The following is a 19775-nucleotide window of genomic DNA, read 5'->3' as shown; positions in this document are numbered from 1 at the left end:
CGTGGAATGCATTGAAGCATCGATATGAGAACCGCAGAATTCTCGTCGACGACCAGCTCAAAACCCTCTTTAATATCCAACCCGTAACCAGCGAAAATGGTTAAAGCATACAATATGTGCAAACCACAATCAATAATTGCCTCTCAACCCTTAAGGCAAACGGAGTATCCACAGCTAATTGGGACCCGATGCTAGTATATCTCTGCTCCTCCAAATTGCCAGACGAAAGCTTAGCTTTATGGGAGCAATCCCTCAACTCTCGTAAGGAGTTACCTATTTGGTCCGAATTGGCCCAGTTTCTGACTACTCGGTATGAGGTAGTTGAACGCCTAACCACATATAGGCCTAACAAACCAAAGCCTAATCAACCTAAATTCACCCCGCGTTCTTCTACTCCTAACAATAACTCGTTTCACTCAAGGATCAAGACACACTCATTGTACACTGACCCAAGAAGACAGGCTTCGTGCAAATTATGCAACAGCAATCACTCGCTGATGAATTGCGTCAAATTTGAAGAGCTCTCAGTTCAAGATAGAATCAAATTCGTAAGGGAAAACAGGTATTGCGAGAACTCTTTGGCTTACTCCCACTCAGAAAGACAATGCGGAAGCAGTTTCACTTGCGTTTACTGCCAAAAGCGACACTACTCCCTCCTACACTACTCAGCCAACAACCAAACGCAAAACGGCTCAAAACCGAAGAAAAATCTCGTCACATCTCACGTGACCATCGACGAAGAAAAGCCTTGTACCTCTCAACAGGCGGCATCGATGAACTCTGAGACAGCTACTCAAAATAGCACGGAGAACGTACTCTCACACTTCTCTAGTAGTAGAGAGCGAACCTTGCTCCCTACAGCAAACATTCCCGTGTTACACAAAGGAGAAACCTTTAATATTCGTGCTCTTCTAGACCAAGGATCCAAAAAAACTTTTGTAACCTCTAGAATACAAAAGCTACTTGGTCTACCCGTTCAAAAGACCAATTACGAAATATTGGGAATGGGCGGACGAACAGTCCAGAAAGCAGATAAAGTGTGCTCAATCACCATATGTTCACCAGATCTCAATATTAAAATCGCAACTAATGCGATCATACTCCCGCAACTGACGCAATTCTTGCCAACGTTTAAAGTCTCTTATATAGACCTCAAAGAGTACTCAACACTCGATCTATCAGACCCCAACTGTTTCACGCCTGCCAAGATATATATGGTAATAGGTAGCGACATACTCCCTCAAATACTGATTCCGGGCCTCAAAACCAATGTAGCTGGAAGTTTAGTAGCGCCGAACACAATCTTCGGGTGGATATTAAGCTGGCCACTTAAGGAACATATCTCAACATTCTCAACTCAAGTAGTTGAAGCGCAAAAGGATTTCTTCGAAGACCTACTCAAAAGGTTTTGGGAACAAGAAGAAGTGCCATCGGCTTCCTCTCTCAAAGACGATGATCTAATATGCGAAGAGCTCTACAAAAGTACCACAATCCGAATGAATGATGGCCGCTACGTAAACTCCCATATAAAGACTCGTTTCCGAACTCAATAGCTTTAGGGCACTCTAGACCCGCTGCTCAGCAACAATACCTCAGCGTAGAACGAAGCATTGAGAAAAAACCAGAGCTCCAAACAACCTACTCCAACGTCTTAGCGGAATACTTAGCCCTAGATCATATGGAGCCCACAACCCCCGGGAAATTATACGTGATGGAAAGTATTTTTCGTTTTACTTACCACATCATGCACTACTCAAACCCGACAGTAAAACTACTAAAGTCCGAGTGGCTTTCCATGCATCCAAACGATCTCACTCCGGCATCTCACTCAACGACGTGCTTCATACAGGTCCCGTTTTACAAAATGATTTAATGGTCGTTATACTCAACTGGCGACTCTACAAATATGTATTTAACGGCGACATTGAGAAAATGTATCGGAAAATACATGTCCACAAGGAAGATCAAGACTTCCAACGAATACTCTTTCGGCAATCTCCTCCAGGCCAAGTAGAAGATTTTAAATTGAAAAAAGTAACCTTCGGTGTTATATGTGCTCCCTACTTGGCGATTCGCACCCTGCAGCAGCTCGCAGAAGACTGCAAAGCCGAATTCCCGCTCGCTACCAACGTTCTCCTGCGAGAGACCTACGTGGATGATATTCTCTCAGGCGGACATAGTATACAGTCCATTCGCGAAACCATGACTAAGTTGATCGAAGCACTAAAGTCAGCAGGCTTCCCACTTAAAAAAGTTACAGCGATCCACTCATAAATATTGGAATCAATCGCCGAGTCTTATCTTCTCAATGCTAACTTTCTACACAACTCAAGCTCCACAAAAAATCTTGGAGTACGCTGGAACGCAATCGAAGACTCCTTCTCTTATTCGTACGACCCCATATCAGACGCATACTCGGCAACCAAGCGACATATTCTCTCGTCCGTCGCGAAACTTTTCGACCCGGCAGGATGGCTATCGCCAATAATTAGAGTAGCAAAAACTCTCCTGCAACAGCCCTGGATGGAAGGAACGGATTGGGATGAGCACGTCAAACCCGGTTCACTTTTCAAATAGAAATCCTTTACGGAATACCTCTCAGCAATTGGAGATATAAAAATTCCACGTTGGGTTCAATTCACACCTAACGTGCCCACTCAGATACATGGTTTCTCCGACGCCTCTGAAAAGGCCTATTGTGCCTGCATCTATTTAAGAGTTCAACACAGCGATAACTCTATATTCTCTCACTTACTCGTAGAAAAAAGTAAAGTCGCACCCCTACAAACAGTGGGCCTTCCCAGATTAGAGCTCTGCGGAGCAATACTCCTCTCAAAATTAGTAAAGCATATTTGAACTTCGCTTAAACTCACAGAGAGCAACTTGACTCTGTGGACAGACTCCTCCATAGTGCTTGGCTCGAAAAGCCACCATATACATGGAAAACATATGTAGCAAAACATATGTAGCAAAACGCGTATCCCAGATACTCGACAATGTCAATAACGCAACGTGGCGACATGTTCCAGTTGATATGTGAACTCGAGGATGTCGACCCCAGGACTTGATCGACTGTTCACTCTGGTGGAACGGCCCAAGGTGGCTCGTACACTCCCTTCCTGACTGGCCGAAAGATAGCCATCATAATGGCTCACCCCCAGAACAACGACGGATAGAAGCCCTGCACTCACTGGAAAATCATGACTTTCTGGACCGATTTTCGTCATTCGCTCGAGCATTGAGAGTCCTCGCTTACATTCGCCGATTTGTCTCGAAGACCAGGAAACAGCTGATACCCTCCACAATTCATCTCACCCAGGAAGAGATTCGTCAGGCAAAGGTGCAGCTCATTGCCAACGCCCCGCAAAAGCAGTATGGAGAAGTGATGGCAGACTTCAAAGCTGCAAAGTCTCTTGGAAAAAGAAGTACCACCGTGTGGAAATACATACATTAACTGAAAGGAAAATTGAATTATATGGGAATGAATTAATTTCTAATACCTATACTTACCTTTGAAATATTTACCTAAATGAAATATTTGCCTAAAATTACTTCCCTTTATTCTATATTTACCCTTCTGGAATACCATGTATATTTACCTGTTTGAGGAACCCTGTAAATAAGAAACATAATTACTGTTTACCGTACACATATCTATGTATACCTGCATATGTATGCTCTCATTAAAAGAAGAAAACGGTCCAGTAGAATGTGCTGGGCCGTTGTATTTTTAGTTATTCGCCATCAGCCTAACTACTCACGCCGCTAAACAAAAAATTATAATCGACTCAAAGTTAAAAGTGTCAATTGAAAAAATAAATAATTTATAATAAAGTTTGTAATTTATATTTAAGCCTAAAGTGTTCGCGCGTTTATTTATTGAAGTGAAGGTCTTCCCTAGTGCACCCTACCCCATATAGTGCCATTTATACAATATGTATATATAAACCTTCAATAACTTTCTTTAAATTGCTCATCCTCAAGCGCCAATTTATTTCTGTGTTTAGTTTGGACAACCAAGCACCTGTAAACGTAAAAGGATTATAATAGTTTATTTAGTTATTTCTCCTGAATTTCTCTGCGTTCTACTCGATAAAGGGGGACACCCCGTGCGTATGGTAGGAAGCTGTCATAGCTCGGCAGAAATTATTAATATTTACTATTTATTTATTATTACAGCGTTTTAAGCCTAAAACTTAGATTATTACAAATTATAAGTGCATTTTAACAATAATAGGATTTCTAGAATTTGCGGTGTCGGAATGCATGAGATTACGATCAGCACGGGATGGTGGTCCCAACGGGCGAGTCTTGGAGTCATCTCATTGGGAGGTTGGAAGTAACGTGTTCTCAACCCTGCCCTACTCTAAGACGTATGATTACACAGTTTTATTATTTATGCTGTCGGAATGCATTTGATTCCGGTCAACCCAAAAGCCAGCAGCTCAGCAGAGTGAGCCAATCTTATCGGACGGTTGGAAAGGACGTGTTTCCAATCCTCCCCGTACCAGCTTTTATGTAAACATAATTAATTATAATATACTAGAAGACCCGGCAGACGTTGCCCTGCCCTAAATTTGGCCTATCTGCATACATTTTAATAAGCTTTTTCCGTCTGACTCTGCCCTACCCCCTCTTCACTTTTTCCTAATCCTTTTATTCACTCCTCCCTCCGTCTTTTTCGCTTCATCTATCTCCATCTTCGTCTAATTCTATCTCTTTCTCAAGCCCTTTCTCTCTTTTCTCTTCTCTCAATTTCTTCTCATTCTTCTGCATCCCTTATTGCCTGTGCCAGGAGATGGTATGTATTTTATTCCAGTCCCAGTCCCAGTCCCACTCCGAGTCTCAGTCCCAGTCCGTCTCTGGATAATATATAACTCTGTACTAAAACACTCATCAACAGCTTTCATTTTATATCCATATTGTACAAACACTGTCTAGGCATTCACTGGCCCACGTTTTGGCCTATATCTCGAGACCCTAGTCGCCCAGGGGTATGAAAATTACCCTCTACACAACTAAAGACTCTCCTGAATTAAAAAAAAATGTCATAGTACCTCTAAATCGCGTGCCTCTCAGAAACCGCCCCCACCCTCTCGGCGGGCCTGGTGATGTGCTATACTTGATATCATTCGCTATAATATTTTTTATTGATAAGTAGGTTGTTTAATTAAGCACCAAGCAATTACACGGAAGTATATCCGCACCACCTAAAAATATGAGTGCCACTGGGTATACGTAACATTTTATTATTACGTTTAAAAAAATTTAAAAAAAATTCCAATAAAATAATATTGCGACTATAAAGTGAGATATAACCTATCCTATCTCTCAAGTTAGATCAAAATACATACGGGGTGCAAAACAAATTCAAAATCGGCTCAGTAGTTTAGGAGGCCATCGCGCCCGAAAATGTTGTGACACGTGTTTTTTATATATTAAGATTATTGTTCCACCATTTTTGTAGGAATAGACGTGATTCACATTAACACTCTAACTGTTTGTCTAGGACGATATTTTCAGGAACTCTTTCCCAATTTGATTGCGAGCGATATATGCGTTTGACCTGATTCATAAGGCTCCTCTGTGTCTGTTTGGATTGCCATATACGCTCAAGGATCAGTAACATGAAATACAGATACAAAATATTTTATCTTATTGGAAGGGTTTTGCAATATTCTAATAAACTTTTTTGAAGGTGTTTAAGTTTTCACGATTTTTAACATGATTAGGTAGTTCATTAAAACATTTCAGGCCTTTGTAAAATATATTTTGCTTATCCATTTCTGTTTTGAAAAGAGGTAATCTAAAATATTTATTTTCCCTGATTATGCAAGAGTAGGTTTCATTCACATAAATAAGTCTTTCACTTAGGTGGGCTGGTAATTTACCATGCTTGATATCAAATACAAATTTCATACTATGGTAAAATATCAACTGTTTCACACTCAACCAGCTTAGTGCATCGATCATACTCTTTAGGGAAGTGTCGTACCTAATTTTCAATATAAATTTCATAGGTTTGTTTTGCATAACTTGTAACCTGTCGACTTGTGTTTCATTGGCGATAAAGAATATTATAGGGCAATATAAGAAGTGCGGTTCTATGATGGATCTATAAACTTTCAACTTATATTTCTTAGTAGTAAGTTTACACGATCTCTTCCAAAATCCATATTGCACATTTTGGCAACAATATAATCAATATGATCCGTAAACCTCAGTTTATTGTCAATCAGGATCTCTAAGTACTTAAATATTTTGACATCCTCAATGCTCGGATTCATTATTTTTAGATCTAAATTAAGTGACTCTATATTGGTCGTCCTAGATAAAACCATGAACTTAGTTTTGTTAACGTTAAGCTTGAGTTTATTAATGCAAAACCATCTATACAATGAGTCCAAATCCTGGATTTTGCACCTTGCTATTGAAATGTCCGTTTCATTTACTTCAAGTAGTGCATCATCTGCAAACAACCTGATTTCAGTGCTGATGATATATCGTTTATGTAAATGTTGAACAGGATTGGTGCTAACACCGACCCTTATGGTAAGCCTATGTCCACTTGTGCCTCGTATGAGACCACTGACTCGATGGATGTTCTTTGTTTCCGGTCTGATCAGAAGCTTCTAAACCACTGCAATTCTTTTTCCCTAATACCACTTTTTTGTAGTTTATCGAGCATTACATTCCTATCAATTGTTTCGAACGCTCTTTTCAGGTCAATGAAAACTGCTACTATATGTTTTATTGGGCTCAGCTCCTCCTTCCAGCTATATATGACGTAATTTAAAGCCGTCTCGCAAAACTGGATTGTTCCTTTATAAGGATTTTATTATTTTTTAAGTAATTAACCAGTTGATTTTTTATTACAATTTCCAGAATTTTTTCTATGTTCGCCAATGTATTTATCGGTCTTAGTTCTTCTGCCATTATTGAATTTTTTACTTTCCTAATTGGTACTATTGTCGAAAATTTCCACATGTCTGGCACTATTCCAGTCACTCCAGTGGCACTATTCTTGCCCTTGAAAAAAAAAAAACTAGGTCACTGGGGCAGTAGCACACTAAGCCAGTAGAAACAGTTGACTTTTTCTAATTTCGGGATTTATTCTTTTCGGTGCTTGGGTGCTTGATACATGAACGTTTGTGATGTTTGTTGTTAAAGAACAACAAGTCCGGCCTCCCCAGCCAGAAACCAGTACCCAAAAACGGAAAGGGTTAAAAAAACAAAAAGAGCTTCTTTGTAAAAAAAAAGTGTATAATTTTTGTGCAGAGAAAGGGTTTTTTTTTTTTTGAACTCCTTTGTTGTGTATGATTGGTTGGGTTGTGACTGCCCGAGACGCCCATATGAGTGAAACACGTCAGTACCGATTTTGATGTTTTGAGGTTTTCGGTACTGCTTTTGTGTAGTTTTCGGTATCCGCCTTTTTTTCTCTTAGTATGACAGCACTAATGAGACTGCTGTTGTTGTGCCGTGGGTTGCCATCTCGTGGAAAATTATGGTGTTTAAGGGTTTGTACACGCACATACGTATGGGTGATGTATACTTATAAGGATTTATGGCAGCCCTGATTCCTTTTGCTATTGACGCGGGACAGGGATTTTAAGGACCCGTTACTGGAAGGTTGTGGTGAGTACATGCCTTATACCCCATTGTCAATATCTAAGCAAAAACCAACGTGAAACGACGTAAGTATGAGACCATTATAACGATTTTAGTATTTGTACTAATGGTTCTTCTCTTTTTTTTTTCTTTTTCGTTTCAGATGGAGCCGATGCAATTGCTCCTAGTGTTTTTGGAGACTGGGGATGGGGAGCCCATCCAGGTGGTGGCGGATGTTCAGTATTCGGAGCGGCGGAGGGGCTCCTATATTTGCCACGCGCCGGACGAGCTGGTGCAGCAGCCGGTGGCGAAGGGCTTGCGGCGCGTGAACTCCAGCATCCTCCGAGCTCTTCGGGCGCCTGTTTCCGTGAGAATCGAGGGAACAACAACGCTTGGTATGTGAAATTTTACGCCAGTTACGAGGGCGTATTGTGGTTGCGGCGGCCACCGCACGGTCCGCTGACTCATGATGCGTTCCGGTGCCGTGTGTGCGGCCGTATTATCTCGAGCTTTGTATGTTTGATAGCCCACTTGAACGGGCATCTAAGACTGCTTCCGTATCGGTGTTGGGATTGCCCGAAGCGGTATACTCCGTCCGCTTCCCTGTCCCTAAACTAAACTGTGAGTTGGCTTTAATTTGGTTTTTGCTTTCATGAATTGGATTTAGTTGTTGTTCATAATAAAGTTTGAAATACAGTTTAATTGTAAAGAAATAATGTTGACCTACTCATTTGGAAGAAACCATTTGGGGGTAGAGTTAGCCAGCATGGCAACTCTTTTCGTTTCTCGTTCCAATTTCAGTATGTATATGCGATGATGGGCGTGGTGAATTTGTCAAAACGGTATGTGACGTGTGAGAAAAAATATGATATTTCCATTGAAAAAACCCACGCGGTAAGTATGTCGTAGGTTAGATTTTTTTTAAATTTCATTAATGTGAATTTTCTCTTTTATTTCATTCATTAATTTCTGTTTCCTTTCTTATTCTTTTCAGGTGGATAGTGGTATGATTGAATATGGAAAATATTCAAATGAATTATGCGAGCTGCAAGCAGCGAAATGGGAATGGCGCAAATGCATCCGGAAATGTTGGATAATGGGTCAGCACCATGTCCATGTCATAGCTTTACTATGGCAGGTGAACATATATATCTTGTCGGGGGGGTTAGCTAATGAATCTGATGATCCTAAAAATGATATACCAAAATACCACATGAGTGGAAACCGATTAGTGCACGCCCAATCAATTGGGTACAAAAACAAATACATGCTGGCGCTTATCCGCGTGATTTGTTATCTCAAATATTACCTTCCAATGCCCAACTACTAGCGCCCGGTGTGGCGCATATTAGCACATCGTCAAAAAATACGTTACATTAACACATTTGAGGATGTTATAAATTTGATAAAAACAATCAAAAAAATATGTTGTTAACTGGGCTGCTGTTTCGGTATCGTGGGTATACCAGATTTTCGCTCAAGCGATGGTATTTATAGTTGTTTAGCAAAAGATTTTCCTAATTTACCTGATCCACAAGCTATGTTCGATATCAATTACTTTTCACGCCAGCCAAGACCATTTTTTAAATTTGCGCGTGACATATATCCTGAACAATTTAAGCCATCGCCATATCATCGTTTTATAAAGTTGCTTGAGGCAAAACAGAAATTCTGCGTAATTATACACAAAATATTGACACATTGGAACAGGTACCTGGCATTAAAAAATGTCATAGAATGTCATGGATAATTTTCAATAGCGCCACAATGATATGTAACAAAATGTATATATTTGGTGGCTGGGTGCCATTAGTAATTACCGATTCCGTATCAACTACAGAACGCGAGTGGGAATGTACCAATACCCTTGCCGTATTAGATTCAGATATAAGGATTTGGGAAAATGTAACCGTTGACACGGTCAATGAGGATGTGCCGAGAGCACGCGCTGGGCATTGTACGGTGGATATACAAAACAGTTTACAACAGCTTGACGATGAAGTAAGTTCCTCAACCTACAAAAGGGTGTACAACAGACTGATATACTTTTTTTTTGTTTTCTCTAACAGAGTGCAATCAATGAAGTGGGTATTTGCATAAGTTATTACAGGCGGGCTGGTTCCACGAATTACCGAAGGCAATCTCGAAACAGTTCGCCGGGCAGGGTGGTAGAGGTGAAATTCGTGACCCTTTGACAAGGCGTTTGAGGCTGCAGCACAGAAAAGAGGCCATATAACCGACGGCAAGTGAGTAGCCACATTCTATTCAATTCAGAATTAGCTTAGACGCGTTAATATTATTAAGGGCTACGTGATCTACGATGCTTCGATAATCGCAGTTTTGCATATTTAATTTAAGCACATCTGCTTCTCCGTCACGGATAACTCAAAAGTTAAACCACCAATACATTCGATTTTTAGAACTGATGATGTTTTGATTTTGATTCTCCCTAAAGAGGGGAACCTCCCGTCCGGTTTGCTTGGTGCTTCGAGTTCAAATATATTAAATTACAATAAAAAAATGTATGCATAATTTACGAAAAAACAGAAACACACGAAAAATTCAAAATTTAATTTTCGTTGCATTTGCTGCAAAGGATAGTATGGCCCTTTCGAAAACGGCACGTATTTGGTTAGGTGCAACTTCTATGAGTAGTTGCGCATGAATTTTAACTTGATTGTATTTATAGTTAAGGAAGAAATGGCATGAAATAATTCGAATATCGTTCTTTTGTATGACGCGTCTCTATTTGCGAATTTTGTAGTTGACTTCCGACAAGCCAAAGAAACTGGAACTATCACGAACGTGACACTTGTCAATAAAAATTCACATAAATTTTCTTATGAGGAGTAGCTATGAGTTAATTACTTTGTTAGTGAAAAGCCAATTAATCTCCAAAAAGAAGCACCTAGAGCGCTTATGTCTTAAAAGGCAATGTGACTGCAATAGTCCTAAAAACACAATGTTGACCCCCTTATTTAATGTAAATTGTTTTGAGCGAAATAACTAAGTTGAGAATGTTGAGAAAAGAATACGTTGAAGCACACGCGGTTCTGGTTGATTTCATATCCCCATAGTTAATTCTAGCTGGTCTGAGATTTTAGGCAGCTGTTGGCCTCGGGCATTTGGCTGAGTGCTTTTATGTCCTCCGGCAGTCCGTAAGTCTGCGTTAGGTTTCTGTGGTGGGCCTCGTTACGCGCCAGCGAGTGCAAATGGTTTCGGTGACAGATCGGTTTGTCGTTCTGGGGTATGCATTTCTGGTGTCCTCGCTCTGGGTGAGCGAGTGAATTGTGGGATTTTCTGGTCAGGGGGCCCCGGTTAGTACTATGAAAAACCTAATTTTTTCCTTTTGGTTTTCGAGCTTTTGGCAAGCTCTCCCGTGTCTTCGTGCATTTCGCTCCCTTTTCCCATTGCCCATCAGTAGTAAGGTTTAGGATTCCCCCAGGTAGACTCGACACGAGACCGAGGGTAGAGAATAAAAAAAAAAACGCACGATATATATGGCTCGGGAGAAAACACGTTCAGGAGTAGTGGGGCATCACGGCGCATAGTTTAATGCGTCTTCATGTCCCGCGCTCGCTTTCCCCATTGCCATTGCGTAGTAAGATGTAGGATTGCCCTCCAGTAGACTCGTCTCGAGACCAGGGGTTTGATTATAATTAGGGCCTTAGGAGAGACACAAGCTTAGGGATAGCGGGGCATCACGGCGCGTGGTTGAACGCGTCCTTATGTCCCGCGCTCCCTTTCCCCATTGCCATCGCGTAGTACGTTTTAGGATTCCCCTCGGTAGACTCGCACCATCACGAGACCGGGGGGTTGATTATAATGTATGGCTCGGGAGAAACACAGGCTTAGGGATAAAGCGACACGAAGACGCGGGGTCCTGAATATGCTTTGAGTGCTAACACTAACCGTGGGCCTCTGATTTTAGGTAATCTGGGGAAATAGGATTTTGTGGTTTTTTTTTTGGGGTTTTGTAAGGCGGAATTTGGCCCCTCACATTTCATTATCCTTGTCGTGTGACGGAAGGAGTGCCAATTTCGCAATTAGTCTAGTTATTTGTCCCTTGGTTGTACGGACTTCAACAACACGCACACGGTAATCAGAGCCTGGGTATATGTTGACGGTTCTCCCCATTCTCCACTCGTTGGGTTGGAGGTTGTCCTCCTTGATAACGACTAGGTCTCCGGGTTTTAAATTGGATTGTGGATGTTTCCACTTGTATCGTTTCTGGATCTCGGTGAGATATTCCGATTTCCATCTTTTGCAGAAAGTATGGTGCAGATCTTTCAATTTCTGCCATCTGTTGACTATTGAGGCAGGATTCTCGTTGCAGTCGATTTCGGGTGGAGCTAGCAGATGCCCACCTACGAGAAAGTGACCTGGAGTAAGAGGCTCCAGTTCGGAAGGTTCGTTGGACGAGGTACTGAGTAGTCTGGAGTTAATGCATGCCTCTATTCGGCATAAGAGAGTCGTAAACTCTTCAAATGTACACTTGTTGTAGGCCGCGATCTTCTTATAGTGGGTCATAAACTTTTCACCCCGGCTTCCCACAAGCCTCCCATGTAAGGAGCACCTGGGGGTATAAAATGCCATGCGATAGTTTGATGGCTATATTTATTCTACTTGTCGTCCCTTGCTTCCGCAAAAATGCTTTGAACTCCGATCGTAAGGATCGTTAAGCTCCGACAAAGTTAGTACCATTGTCGGAGTAGACGTTTTTTGGGCATCCTCGTCTGGATACAAATCTGGCGAAGGCAGCCAGGAAGGACCCGGTACTAAGGTCGTTTGTCGCTTCAAGATGAATAGCTTTCGTCGAAAAGCAGACGAACAAACAGAAATATCCCTTTGAGGTCCTACACCCTCTCCCTCTGTAACACTTTATGTCAAATGGTCCGGCGAAATCTACCCCTGTATTTGTGAACCCCCTAGCAAGGATGGTGCGCTCCTTTGGAAGGATTCCCATGAGTTGAGTTTGTGCCCGCTTCTTGTAAATATTACAGACTTTACAGTTGTGGGTGACAGACCTAATCATGTTTTTAACACGCGGTATCCAGTACTGAGTGCGAATAAAGCGCAGCATCAGCTGGTTTTCTCCATGGAGGGAGATCTTATGTATAAATTCAACTAGGAGTCCGGTTAGCCTACAAGTGTACGGCAGGATAATGGGGTGACGTTCGTTGTAGGGCATATCTTTGGATGCGTCAATCCTACTACCAGTTCTGATTAGACTTTCAGTATCGATGAATGGGTTTAAAGGGTAAAATCTCACTCTTCCCATGAGTTGGTTTCCCTGCCTTCAAATTGGCATACTCTTCTCGATAGTATTGCCTTTGGCATATAGCTATCAATCATTGTGTCGTTGTTTAGATTTCATCAGGTGCTATTGAGTGAGACTGCCTATTGAAGGAAACTTTAGTTTTTGGATGTGTCCCCGGGCAAAACGAAAAATATATGATATAACCCGCAGCGCCCTTGAAAGGTCGGAGATCCTATCCCTGCCACCACAAGGAATTGTTGACCAAGTCAGACGCAGGTAATCCTCTGCTACCTAAATCTGCTGGGATTGATTCTGAATTTACGTACAGCTAGTCCTTATTTCCGACCATGTCGATGATCTTGGTGATCCAATGTGCGACGAATATGAACCGGGAACAGGGCGGTTTCCTTATCCATGCGAGGACGATCGTTGAATTCGTCCAAAGGTGAACTTTCACTGGTCCCAACTTGAGGTTCCTGCAAAATAATTTGGTAATTTCCGCCAACAGCACAGCTCAACAAAGTTCCAAACGTGGAAGAGAAAGAATTTTCACTGGCGCTACTCGGGTTTTGGCTAGAAGTAGGTTTGTGCAGATGTCATCATCCGTTTTTACGCGCATGTACACGGCTGCCGCATAAGCCTTTTCGGATGCGTCGCAAAATCCGTGGATTTCGATGTCGGTTCCTAGTGAAAAGTTAACCCATCTACGTATCCTTATTTTATCGATCTCCTGGTATTGGTCGTTGAACGTTTTCCATTGTTCCAGTGTACTAGTCGATACTGGTTCGTCCCAAGCTGTGCCTTTTAACAATATACTCTGCATGAGTATATTTTCCACAAAGACCATTGGCGCAAGCCAGCCCAAAGGGTCGAAAAGTTTGGCTATTGCGGATAGGATAGCTCTTTTGGTGATGCTTTCGCCATTCTCTAGGGTTCATGCTTTGAAATAAAATACATCGGAGTGAGCGTTCCATCGTATTCCCAGGGCCTTTACCAAACGCTAGGAAATCCTCGCTGAGCAAATCCGTTTTGGGGATGTCCTTAAGAATTTCCTCACAATTTGAAGTCCACTTGCGCAATGGAAAGCCAGCCGAGTGTAGGGCTTCGCGAATCTCGTTTCTTGCTTTGATGGTTGACGCTATTGTGTGTCCTCCAGATAAAGCATCATCTGCATACATACTCTCTCTTAGTATGCTAGCTGCTGTAGGGTGTGAATTTGCTACGTCGTCAGCCAGTTGTAGGAGCGTTCTTATCGCGAGATATGGAGCGCAATTCACTCCGAAGGTAACACTCTTTAATTCGTAGAGACAAATAGGGTAATTGGGGGAAGTGTGATACACAATGCGTTGAAATTTGGTGTGATTTTCGTTCACCCAAATTTGTAGATACATCTATTCGATGTCGCTATTGAAGACGAAACGGTATAGTCTCCATCGTAAGATAAGGATGGGTAGATGGGCTTGTAGAACTGGGCCTGGGAGGAGAATATCGTTTAAGCTATTACCGTCGGCCGTAGGGCTCGAGGCATTAAATACTACGCATACTTTTGTAGTGGTACTTTCTGCTTTAATAACGGCGTGGTGGGGCAGGAAATAATTATCCGAATCGTCGGATAGGTTATTGTATTTTATTTTTCTCATATGTCCGAGCGTTTTATATTCCAACAACACCCGAACATACTCTCTACCTAACTCAGGGTTTTTTATTAGTCTTCCCTCATTCCGGAAGAATTGAGAGCATGCTCGCTTCAGGGACGGTCCTAAATTAATATTGTTAGGGAAATCTTGCTGGAAAGGTAGTGACACGGTGAACCTTCCACTCTCATTCCATTTCGTTGTTTCCTTAAATAATTGTTCGCAATACTGTTCCTCTTCGTTTAATATTTTATTTTTTGGCATATTTTCTACATCCCAGAAAGTTTTCAGTTGATTGTCCAACGCAACTTCGTTGTAGAAGGATATGATGCTCTTCGTTGGATGCGGTGCTTCGATACGACCGGTTAGTATCCAACCGAATACTGTCTCCTGGGCCAGAAGTGTGTTAAGCACGTTTTTCTTAAGGCCACTTAATATGATTTGGGGATATATGTCTCCGCCAAGTATGAGGTCTACATCTTCGTTGACGTAGAACCTCTTGTCTGCCAAAACCAAGTCTGGGAATGCCTGCATAGTCACTGCGTTGATATGGCAGGATGGAAAATTCCCAGTGAGTTTAGCTAGAACGAGAACGGGTGTAGTCAGGCTGAAGCATGAATCCACTGGTGAACATAATTCGATGTTGGATGCTTTTTTACTTGAGCTGACACCGCATTTGTGATGCCTGAAACCTGGGCATGCATTTTCCTCGCTGGCAAATTGATTCTGCGTTTCAGTCTTTCAGTTATAAAGGAACATTCAGACCCAGAATCAATTAATGCCCGCGCAGAGAAGTCGGTACCATTATGGTGAATGTGGTTCCTAATAGCACACCTGTGCTGGAATTGGCATGGCAGGATTTGACATTCTGGTTCGTAGAGGAATGTGGTTGTCCCGACTCCTGTCTTTTCCGTGATTGTGCCGAAGTTGATGAGGTATTATCCGCATATTTGAAAGGATTGCGCACCGCTGGTTGCTGACGTGTGTCCGCATGCAGGAGCGTGTGGTGACGAGAGTGGCATTTGGAACAGTTGTACGAACTGGTGCACCTCGTCACTGTGTGTCCTGGGGATAAACAGTTCAGGCAGCCATTTGTGGATTTAACGAATTTAATCCTGTCTACCGGGGCTAAATCGCAAAAGCGTGAACAGTTGCGTAATCTGTGCTCCGTAGATTTGCACATTTTACACATTGATTTTGTTGTTTGCTTGGATACTTTTGTTTGAAAAGCGCCAAGTCTTTTCGTAGGGGTTTCTGTCGATTGTCGCGACGCGCGTGAGTTTTGCACTTTAGTTGGAAGTGGCATTCTCTGTGAAACCAGACACGGTTTCAAGTGTCTGAAAACGATTTGACAAGATCCATATCCATATCCTCCCACTTGGATATGTCCGTTTTGTGGTCAATGCTCTGCTCCCATAGAGCCAACGTATTTTCAAGTAATTTTGTTGAGCAAAAATAGGTGATAATCGCATTCCAATTTGAAACATCTATCTGATGGGTTTTTAGGGATGCCAAACAATTATTTATGTCGCGCTGTAAAGTTTTAATTGAGCTGCCGCACTCGCTATCTATCCTTTTCAGATTAAACAAAATTTGTAGATGTGAGTTTACGAGAAGCCGTTTGTTCTCGTATCTCTCACATAGGTTTTTCCAGGCTGTTTCGAAGCTTTCATTTGTCAAAGGGCATTTCTTTACGATGTCCTTTGCCTCACCTTGAGTTTTTTGGTTAAGGTGGAACAACTTTTCTACTGGGCTTAGGTGAATGTTGTTTTTTTAGATGGCCGTGAACAGGTCACGAAACGTTGGCCAAGATAGGTAGTCACCTTTGAATACCTCCGTATTGCAAGCTGGCAGACGGATACTGTGTTCACGTGCACGATCTCCTTCGGGTCGAACCTCGTTATCTCTCTCCTGCTTCAATTTGGCTTGAAGTTCAGCCATGTTCGACATGCATCGCAGGAATACGGCATAAGCCGCTTTATGCTTGATCTTGACTGCTGCAATTTTCTTTGCCTCAAGCGTAGAAGGCGGTCTCTGCTTTTTCCCACTTAGCTTGCAACTCTTTTTAATGTATTGCAAGAGTGTGTATTGTGTGCAGAGCAGCATTTGTGTCATTAAAGTGGCCCTCGAACTCGATTATTCGACCGGCCAACCTGATATAAGATTCCATGTTCATGGATGAAAATTTGTGAAAAAATTAAAACAAAGGGATGTAAAACTGAAGAAAATCTGTGCGAATCACCCAACCAACAACGATTAAAATATGATAAAACTGATTTTTAATTTTTTTATTTTCTGACTTTGCAAATTATTTTTGTGCCGTAAAACAGAGAGCAGGGGGGAGCAACACCAATGTGTACTGTGTGAAGTAAAGGGGGCCACTCGCCAATTGAACGTTCAATTTTATTATAAAAATAAGTGCGCGCGTTGATATAAACTCGACGAAAAGTGTAAAAATTTAATAAGAATATTGTGCGAAAGTCGACTGTGTGACAAAAATTTATTGGATTAGTGCAAATTAAAGTGACACAAAGGAAAAATGCAAAATTGCCGCAATTGAAATGGCGTGAAAGTTTTTTATATGAAGGTGAGGTTATGTGCACCTCTTCCTTGTGCTGTGTCCGGAGAGCCTTACCGCTGGTGGGGGGACAGACCAGATAGTCACAAGGACTAAAAAAAAACGTTGTTTCGCGTTTGCACTTATTTTTTCTTTTTGAAACTAAAAACTTTTTACACTTTTCGCGGTTAAAACACAATCACTACGCGTGTGGCACTTAGAATAAAGATATTTTACATGATTTTGTTTATTTTTATTATAACCAAAAAAATTGTGGCAAGAAATATTGCACTTACTTTTGTTTGGCGATGTGCTAGTTTGGCGTCGCAAGTAGCTTGTGTGCTGCAGTGGCTTCCGCTGGCTGTCGCTTGCTCAGTGTTTTGACGCTGTCGTGAAATAATAAACGTTCAAACTTTTTGTGGTATAGCTGTTGGTTGTGGCAAAATTCTCCGGACTGCTTTTTATGGCAATTTCTTCAGTTTTGGTGCGGTCAGCTATGATCTTATGTTGTGGACTGTAATTTAGGTGCTGTATTTCGAATTCCTGGTGAGATAGGACCAAATGTTCGGCCGGGGTGCGTAAGATCCTGGCGAGAGGTGGGCGCACTGGGTCGATCTCAATGAACGGGTGGATGCGGGAATGAATAAGAGAAAGGCGAGAATTTCTTGTTATAATGGGTGAACATTATTCAGTAAATATAAATAACTTGGATACAATATTACCTGAAGAAATTGTGGAAGAACGGCAGAGATCTCTGGCTGCTACAATCCAAGAGAGCGGTTGTGTCGAAGGCGACAACCGTTGGCCCGCAAAATCCTCCGTTTTCGGAGGTGAAAAACACCCACATAAACGCCGACATGCAGTTGCATAAGTGCTGACAAAACACACATACACGTGCATGCGCATGCATAGGGCGGTGATGGTGTGGGTGGCTATAAGTTAAATCGAATTTCGAGTATCGGATTGCAGAGTTGCGTTAGGGGGATCGCACTGAGATGCGGAAAAGTTAGTCATTCTGTCTATACAGCATTTGCGCAGCACACCTACATGCATGGGCGGGCTTCGGCCGCGCTTATAAAATACTACCCCGGCTCGTGCAACACCTGTTTGGGGTCAATATTAAAGCCGTGCAAAACCCTTTTCTACACAATTTTTTTTATGTGAATAACAACATGTCGTTTGTGAGACTTACGCGCAGTTCCGTGTAAAGAAAAGACGACCGTACAATTCAATACTGTTTAATGAAGTGAAAATAAAGAAAATGATTACAAATTATAATAGCATATACATCTTTGTATGTATGTAAAATAGTTACATTAATTAGTACAAAAGGAATGCAGTAAGAGCATAAGGGTTGTATTTAAAAGTATTCTGCAATATTCCGTCTCAACCCAAATGCTTTTACTCTTACTTTTTTATCTTTGTATGTATGTAAAATAGTTACATGAATTAGTACAAAAGGAATGCAGTAAGAGCATAAGGGTTGTATTTAAAAGTATTCTGCAATATTCCGTCTCAACCCAAATGCTTTTACTCAAGATTGAGTTCTAAATTTAACAATTTACATGACATGTTATGTTTCTCTAATGATAAGTATTTTGTAAATACATCAGCTGCATTTTTAGCAGAAGAAACATATTTAATATTAATTTGATTTTTCTCATATAGCTCTCTAATATAATGGTAACTTATAACAAAGAAAGTTCGATCGGTGCGGACGTGTTTATTTTTGCTCCGTAGTTTTTGTGTGTATTCCTGGTTATCTTTATGTTTTTTTCCAAAGTGGATCTGGGAATGGTCTTTAATCCTCAATTAATAAATGATTTGAGTTAGTGACTGGAATCTTGTTCCAAAGTATATACTTACTATAATTTATCTACAAATGATAAATGCAAAAATAACTAATCTTTGCTTATTATTAAATTTTTTACTATGCCGTGTGTGTGTGGTCAAAAGGTTGATCGTGGTCAGCCGAAAGTATGTTGTGCGAAGTGCAATGACCTCTTCCACTTAAAGTGTGTGAACTTATCATCGACTGATCTCGAATTTCTTCTCGCATCAAACAGACATTTTTTCTGTAAATCTTGTACGGCAGAGCGGCGCGCCTCTATACGTAGTCCGCTACCAAACTCTCTCTCTAGTGCCGTAAACAGTATCGGTAACAATATGAGTGCAAGTGAAAATATAAGTAACCAACAACTACTTTTGCTTGACTTTTCTAAAAATATTGAGGCGTTACGCGCTGAAAATGCTCTCATTCCCACTACAATGAATGCGTTAAAAGACGATAACATTAAACTTTCGCAAAAGCAAGATGCTCTATTTGCTGAAGTTCGCTCTCTAAAATCCTCGATTGTTGATAAAATCACAGAAATCTCTACTTTATCATTGGAACTAAAGAATGTGCATAGTGTTGTTGCTGCTTTTGCCAGTGGGCAAAAATCAACTCGTGCTGGTTCTTTACAAAAAGATGACAATAAAGAATTGGCTGAAAGAACAAAGAAGCCAACCAATAACAACAAAGACAATAAATCTGATGCGAGTGCAAAATCAATGCAGGCTGAATTGTCCAATAAAACAAAGCATCCAAGCACTAAAAACAAAGTCAATGACATGCTCTCGGGTGCAAAAACAACGCAGCCTGTAAATAAATCGGCGACTAACAATGTCTCGGCCTCTAAAGCTAAACAATTAGCTAATATAGCTAAACAAAATG

General features: G+C 41.3%; 1 protein-coding gene across 1 annotated transcript in view; it reads left to right on the top strand.

Annotated features, from left to right (window-relative positions):
• The first annotated feature begins 8619 nt into the window (after positions 1 to 8619).
• The window catches only part of LOC137240646 (E3 ubiquitin-protein ligase highwire-like), a 36446-nt gene continuing 25290 nt past the window's right edge, over positions 8620 to 19775 (top strand). Inside the window, exons 1-2 of the mRNA XM_067767157.1 lie at positions 8620 to 9609; positions 9678 to 9854. The gene's annotated coding sequence lies outside the window, so the exon portion shown is untranslated. The remainder of the gene's footprint in view (positions 9610 to 9677; positions 9855 to 19775) is intronic.

This window comes from Eurosta solidaginis, chromosome 1, assembly GCF_040869045.1.
Source record: "Eurosta solidaginis isolate ZX-2024a chromosome 1, ASM4086904v1, whole genome shotgun sequence".
In the NCBI taxonomy this organism is placed as follows: domain Eukaryota; kingdom Metazoa; phylum Arthropoda; class Insecta; order Diptera; family Tephritidae; genus Eurosta; species Eurosta solidaginis.
The sequence above is the reverse complement of the archived record's forward strand: the minus strand, read 5'-3'. Positions and strand labels throughout refer to the sequence as shown.